Source organism: Pseudophryne corroboree, unplaced genomic scaffold, assembly GCF_028390025.1.
Source record: "Pseudophryne corroboree isolate aPseCor3 unplaced genomic scaffold, aPseCor3.hap2 scaffold_143, whole genome shotgun sequence".
Classification (NCBI taxonomy): domain Eukaryota; kingdom Metazoa; phylum Chordata; class Amphibia; order Anura; family Myobatrachidae; genus Pseudophryne; species Pseudophryne corroboree.
In genome coordinates this window covers 1240169-1247730 of record NW_026968057.1, presented here as the reverse complement: position 1 = coordinate 1247730, position 7562 = coordinate 1240169, and positions in this window count along the sequence as shown.

The following is a 7562-nucleotide window of genomic DNA, read 5'->3' as shown; positions in this document are numbered from 1 at the left end:
TCAGTCTCTTACTGTCCCTGTCACCCCTGCCACAGTCATCCACTATCTCCCTATCATCCCTGCCTTATTCATTTATTATCCCTGTCACCCACTTTCTTCCCATACTTACCCAACCCCTTCCTATCACCCCTCCCTCAGTAACCCACTATCTCCCTGTCACCCCTGCCTCAGTCACCCACTATCACTGTCACCCCTGCATCAGTCACCCACTATCTCCCAGTCACCCCGGCTTCAGTCACCCACTATCTCCCACTCATACATGCTTCAGTCACCCACTATCTCCCAGTCATCCCTGCCTCAGTCACCTACTGACACCAGTGCAGATATTTCTGCTGCAGCCTCTCCACTCTCCAGCGTGAACGTCCTGACGACTGAGGAAATCCGCTTTCCAGTTGAGGACTCCGGGAATGAACACTGCCGATATTGCTGGCAGATGACGTTCTACCCAACTGAGGATTTTTTTATACTTCCAGCTTTGCCATGCAGTTTCGAGTGCCGACTTGATGATTTGTGTACACTACCGTGGTGGCGTTGTCCGATTGTACTTGAACAGGCCTGTTCTGTACTAGAGGCAGGGCCAGTATCAATGAATTGAACACTGCCCGCAATTCCAGAATGTTTATCGGGAGGAGAGATTCCTCCCTGGTCCACCGATGGTGAAGGGTCGTCATCACGGCCATGACCTTGGTGAATTTCCGAGGTGCCGTGGCCAAACCAGAAGGCAGGACCTGAAATCCAAAAACTAACCAGGCACAACACTGCTTAGCTTCCAACATCAGATGAGATTGGACATATCCAGTGTGATGCGGCTGTAGATGATTTTTGCTGTTTCTAACTTCTACATCAATGAATAAGTTTCAAAATAGAATGCATCAAGAGAACGGTGTTGGTAGTATAAAACTACCTACAGCACCTGGTATTCCCAGGTGGTCTCACATCCAAGAACAAACCAGGCCTAAGATCAGGTGATATTGGGCATATACAGTGTGGTGTGGCTGTAGATGAACTTAGTGGTTTCTGTTAGAGTTCTTCTACTTCTAACTACTAGTACATAAATGAATAAGCGGCCGATTTATTAAACCTGGTGGAATGATAAAGTACCAGCCAATCAGCTCCTAATTGCCATGTCACAGGCTGGGTTTGAAAAATGACAGTTAGGAGCTGACTGGCTGGTACTTTATCACCTTGCACTTTATCAGTTCACCAGGCTTAATAGATCTGCCCCAATGTTTCAAAATGGAATGCATCAAGAGAACGGTGTTGGTATTGTAAAAATACACACAGCTCCTGGTATTTCCTGGTGGTCTCCCATCCAAGTACTAAAACCAGGACCAACACTGCTCAGCTTCCATGATCAGGAGAGATTGGGCAAATCCAGTGTGCTGTGGCTGTAGATGAGCTGGTGGTTTCTGCTAGAGCTTTTCTACTTCTAACTTCTGGTACATAAAAGAATACGTGTAAAAATTAAATGTACCAAGAAAAGGGTGTTGGTAGTTTAAAAACACCTAAAGAATCTGATAATACATGGATGGGAGACTGCTTGGTAGTAACAAAGTCCAATACTGCTTTGCTTCAAAGATCAAATGAGATTGGGCATATCCAGTGTGGTGTGGCTTTAGATAAGCTTTGTGGTTTCTGTTAGAGCTCTTCTACTTCTAACTACTGGTACATTAATGAATATGTATAAGGTTGTAGTTTATCCAATATGCCTTTACTACCTTACCTTCCCCCCCCCTCCCCTCCCCTCCTTATAGCTTCCTTTGTTCTCTCCTCCTCGTGTGTGCGTTATTTGTTTTCTCATACGTCCTAGAGGATGCAGGGATCACATTAAGAACCATGGGGTATAGACGGGATCCGCAGGAGACATGGGCACTTTAAGACTTTCAAAGGGTGTGAACTGTCTCCTCCCTCTATGCCCCTCCTCCAGACTCCAGTTTTAGAATTGTGCCCAGTGAGACTGGATGCACTACAGGGGAGCTCTACTGAGTTTCTCTGAAAAGACTTATGTTAGTTTTTCTTATTTTCAGGGAGGCTGCTGGCAACAGTCTCCCTGCTTCGTGGGACTTAGGGGAGAGAAGTATGACCAACTTCTAGTGAGTTCAATGGCTCTACTTCTGGCTGACAGGACACCATTAGCTCCTGAGGGTGCTGATCGCTGGGTACGCCTAGATGCCCACTCCCGTAGCCTGCCGTCACCCCCTTACAGAGCCAGAAGTCAGAAGACAGGCGAGTAGCAGAAGAACAGATGGCATTCTGAGGTACCACGCAGCGAGCGGAATGCTGTGCGCCATGCTCCCACACAAACACAGGCACTGCAGGGTGCAGGGCGTGGGGGGAGGGCACCCTGGGCAGCATAAATTCCTCACAAAAGGCTGGCAAAAGTGGACATTAGTGCCTGGGCACTGTCCTTACCCCACCAGCGTAATTAATTATTTGTTTCTGAGCGGGACAGAAGCGTGCCATTTCAGCGGCGGGGCTTCTTCCTCACCTCACCAGCACATCTAAAGAGCGTTACAAGTCTATCACTATAGAGTTTATTATTTCCCAGACTGTGTACTTTTGACGCTGGGTTGTGAGCTGAAAAATCCCATCTGTCCCTCTGACATATTTACTGTAGGTCTATCCCCCATAAGCCGATGTGTCTGTGGGTACTTGGTACATGTGTGTCAACATGTCGGTGGCTGAATGTTTTTCCCAAGAGGAAACTATATTAGGAATGCAGACATATGATGGTGGCCCTGTTGGCACCACCAATAACTGACTGGGTGAAAGTTTCAGTAATATCAGAGTGAGTTTGGATAAATCTGTGTCCCAGACACAGACGTAGAGAAAAGATGTGATGTTCATGGCTATGCTTCTTTTCCCTCAGGCCCCGCAAAAATGTTATTTTGCCCAGTTACTACACACTGATACTGACTCGGATACTGATTCCTATGTCGACCATAATATTTCCTGATTAGATCCAATATTGGCAAGGAGCATTCAGTACATGATTGTGGATATTAAGGACATATTAACATCACTGAGGACCCTGCTGTTCCTGACAAAGGGGTCTATTTGTATGTATATATAGATATATAATGAAAGCTGATGTAACGTTCCTTCATCTCTGTTTGAGAAAGTCTGGGCCAGCTCGACAAGATGGTTTCAAATCCCCAAAAGGTTTCCGGTTGTTTATTTATTTCCTGCCGCGGACAGAATAAAGTGGGAGTCACCCCCTGTTCTGCACGGGGCCCTGTCACAAATCCAGCGGATCGTATGCAGGAAGCTACATTATTTCTAGTTATGTAACCACGGGTACATTACTTAGACCTGCCATTACATGCGCATGGGTGAGTAGTAGTATTCAAGAATTGGTCGAATACCTTGTCATCCAATATAGATATCCTGGAGACATGGGATGCTCCTTACGTTGGATCATATCAAGGACACTGCAGCATACTTACGACTGCAAGGGATATAGGACTCTTGAGTTCACGGGCCAATTTCATGGCAGTCTCGGATAGGAGGGCATTGTGGATTCACCAAGGGAATGCTGATGCTGACTCCAAGAAGAAAGGGAGTCTCTTCCCTATGAAGGTGAAGCCTTGTTTGGCGACGGCCTAGTTAATTTGATCTCGGCAGCTCCCGCAGGTAAGTCAACCTTCTTGCCCTATGTTCCCTCTCAACGGATGAAGACGCATCATTATCTAACGCAGTCATTTTGGCCCAATAGATATGCAAGAAGTTAAGATTCCCATTTCTTTGCAGGTAGAGGAAGGAGAAGAGGGAAGAGGTCTGTAGCCTCTTCAAGATCGCAGGAGCAGAGATCGTCCTCTGCTTCTGCCAAATCCACTGCATGACGCTGGGGCTCTCTTGCAGGAGCCCACACCAGTGGGGGCACGTCTAAAACACTTCAGTCAGTACTGGATTAATTTGGACCTGGACTCGTGGGTTTTACAAATAGTGTCCCAAGGGTACAAACTGGGGTTTCAAGACGTTCCCCCTCACCGATTGTTCAAATCGGCATTAGTCAGCAGGGAGAAGGCTTTTATTCAAGCCTCTTCGTGGTCCCGAAGCCGGACGGCTCAGTCAGACCAATCTTAAATCTGAAATCCCTCAATTTCTACCTAAAGAAATTCAATTTCAAGATGGAATCTCTCAGGGTAGGGATCTCCGGTCCGGAGGAAGGAGATTTCATGGTTTTGGTAGACATAAGGATGCCTACTTACATGTTCCCGTTTAGCCACTGCATCAAGCTACCTGAGGTTTGCAATTCAGGATTGTCATTACCAATTTCAGACATTGCCGTTTGGTCTGTCCACGGCTCCGAGGATTTTCACCAGGGTGATGGCGGAAATGATGGTTCTCCTTCGCAAGCAAGGAGTCACAATTATCCCGTACTTGGATGATCTCTTGATAAAGGCGAGATCCAGGGACCAGTTGTTGCAAAACATTGCACTCTCCCTGACAGTTCTTCAACAACATGGTTGGCTCCTAAACTTGCCAAAATCGCAGTTGGTCCCAATGACACGGTTGTTGTTTTTGGGAGTGATACTGGACACAGAAGAGGTTTTCTTCCAGTGGAAAGGCTATGGAGATCCAGAGTCTGGTCAAACAAATTCTGAAACCAGCAAGAGTGTTAATCCATCAATGCATTCGGTTGCTGGGGAAGATGGTTGCGGCCTACGAGGCCATTCAGTTTGGCAGGTTCCATGCTAGAGTGTTCCAGTGGGACCTGTTGGACAAGTGGTCCGGATCCCACCTACACATGCACCGGAGGATAATCCTGTCTTCCAAGACCAGAATATCACTCCATTGGCGGCTGCACAGTTCTCACCTCCTAGAGGGGCGATGGTTCGGGATCCAGGACTGGATCCTAGGGACCACGGATGCAACCCTCCGAGGCTGGGAAGCAGTCACACAGGGTGAAAACATCCAAGGAAGATGGTCAAGTCGGGAAAGTTGTCTCCACATAAATGTTCTGGAGTTAAGGGCCATTTAATAACTGCAGACACAGTACGCACTGGGACGGGTGCCCAGCATCCTCTACGGACTAAGAGAAAAGGATTTACCGGTAGGTATTAAAATCCTATTTTCTCTAACGTCCTAGAGGATGCTGGGGACTCCGTAAGGACCATGGGGATAGACGGGCTCCGCAGGAGACATGGGCACTTTAAGAAAGACTTTAGTTCTGGGTGTGCAGTGGCTCCTCCCTCTATGCCCCTCCTCCATACCTCAGTTTGATACTGTGCCCAGTGGAAACTGGGTGCTTTTCAGGAGCTCTCCTGAGCTTTCTGACAGAAAGTATTTTGTTAGGTTTTTAATTTTCAGGGAGCACTGCTGGCAACAGACTCCCTGCATCGAGGGACTGAGGGGAGAGAAGCAGCCCTACTCTCTGAGTTGCAAGGCCCTGCTTCTTAGGCTACTGGACACCATTAGCTCCAGAGGGATTGGTACACAGGATCTCACCCTCGCCGTCCGTCCCAGAGCCGCGCCGCCGTCCCCCTCGCAGAGCCGGAAGATAGAAGCCGGGTGAGTATGAGAAGAAAAGAAAGACTTCAGCGGCGGAAGAAGACTTCATGATCTTCACTGAAGTAACGCACAGCACTGCAGCTGTGCGCCATTGCTCCCATACACCTCACATACTCTGGTCACTGTAAGGGTGCAGGGCGCAGGGGGGGCGCCCTGGGCAGCAATATAAACCTCTTTTTGCCAAAAATATAACACATATACAGCTGGGCACTGTATATATATATGAGCCCCCGCCAATTTTACAGTTTAAGCGGGACAGAAGCCCGCAGCTGAGGGGGCGTGGCTTCTCCCTCATCACTCACCAGCGCCATTTTTTCTCCACAGCACCGCTGAGGAAGCTCCCCAGACTCTCCCCTGCTGAAACCACGGTAGACAAGAGGGTTGAAAAGAGGGGGGGGGGCACATAATTCGGCGCAAATTACATACAGCAGCACTACTGGGCAAACATTAAGTTACTGTGTTATTCCTGGGTTATATAGCGCTGGGGTGTGTGCTGGCATACTCTCTCTCTCTGTCTCTCCAAAGGGCCTTGTGGGGAAACTGTCTTCAGAAAAAGCATTCCCTGTGTGTGTGGTGTGTCGGTACACGTGTGTCGACATGTCTGAGGAAGAAGGCTAAGAGCCCGGTGCTAGTTGTCTAAATACGGGGAACCCCTGTCCAATTTTTCCCCCAGTATTTAAATAACCAGGACCGGCTCAAAGAGCCCGAGGCTGGTTATACTAAGGAGGGGGGACCTCACGCATTTTTTTTAACCCATTCAGACCCTTCTCCTTTAAGTTAATGGAAGCCCTGGACAACAAAATTGCATTCATGTCCTCCTCCCTCACCCTTCCCAGTCCCAAACACTCATTTTTTTTTTCTTTAAAAATTTATAATATATAACGAGAACAATGAGCAGGCAGGCAGCGGGCATTGGCGGCATCGGACTGAGATAGAAATTAGTGGTGGAGGGCTGGGTCAGTTGATTGTGGGCGAGTTTGTAAGCCATTGGCGGTGGCAGCGGGTATCGGCTCAGAGGCAGTAGCGGGCATTGGCTAAGGGTCATCGGCAGGATTCGGCGGACATTATGGCTGTAGTGCCTCACTAGCCACTGACCTCACCGCACGCCACTGTGGGACAGATGTAACATGCAGAGAGAGGTAGATTTGGGAGGGGGAATGTCCTAGCATAACTGTTAATTGCAGTGTAATACTGTAATTCAGCTGTGCAGCATTTGTGGCTAAATGTCAAAGAAGCCAGTATTTACCCTGCATGCAAAACAATAAATGTATTTGAACATACCTCCCAACTATCCCAATTTTTGCAGGACAGTCACTTTTTTGGGGAATGTCCAGCTAACCCAAACAACCCCCCCCCCCCTTCCCATGGGGAAGGGGGGGGGGGGGGGTGGAAGGCTCCCTGTAGCTTGTTGCTCTGCAAATATGCACATTGTGGGTAATTCAGACCTGATCGCTAGGGTGTGTTTTTTGCATCCCTGTAATCAGGTAGTTGCCGCCTACAGCGGAAGGGAAAATTTGCTGTGCAGGTGTGTGATCACATGTGCACAAGAGCTGCACAGCTCAGCACTTACTCAGCCATTGAGGTGACGTCACAAATCCTCCCACAAAACGCCGGGTCCCTCCAGTGTTTTTCCGGACACTCCCTAGAAACATTCAGTTGCCACCCACACAAACACCCTCTTCTTGTCAATCTTCTTGTGATCTCCGGACCGTCGCACTTACGCATTGTGGCGCATACGCATGTGCAGTGCAGACCAGATTGCCCGCTGGGTGAAAATAAATTGAAGCGATCTGGTCTGAATAAGCCTCAATGTCTATTCACGGGAGACAGAGGGGCTGGGGCATGGCCAGCAGCTCACAGAGCACCTATAATGACAAAAATGGGAGACATGGCTCATGATCGCGATATACCTGCGAAGGTACGCCCTCTACTGATTGACAGGCAGAGGCATTCGCATTTTCTGCGGGGCACCCGGAGAAAATGTAGGCACACGCACAGGATGGACCCTGCGTATATGCCCCCATCCTCTTCATAGTTTTTGCGGTTGG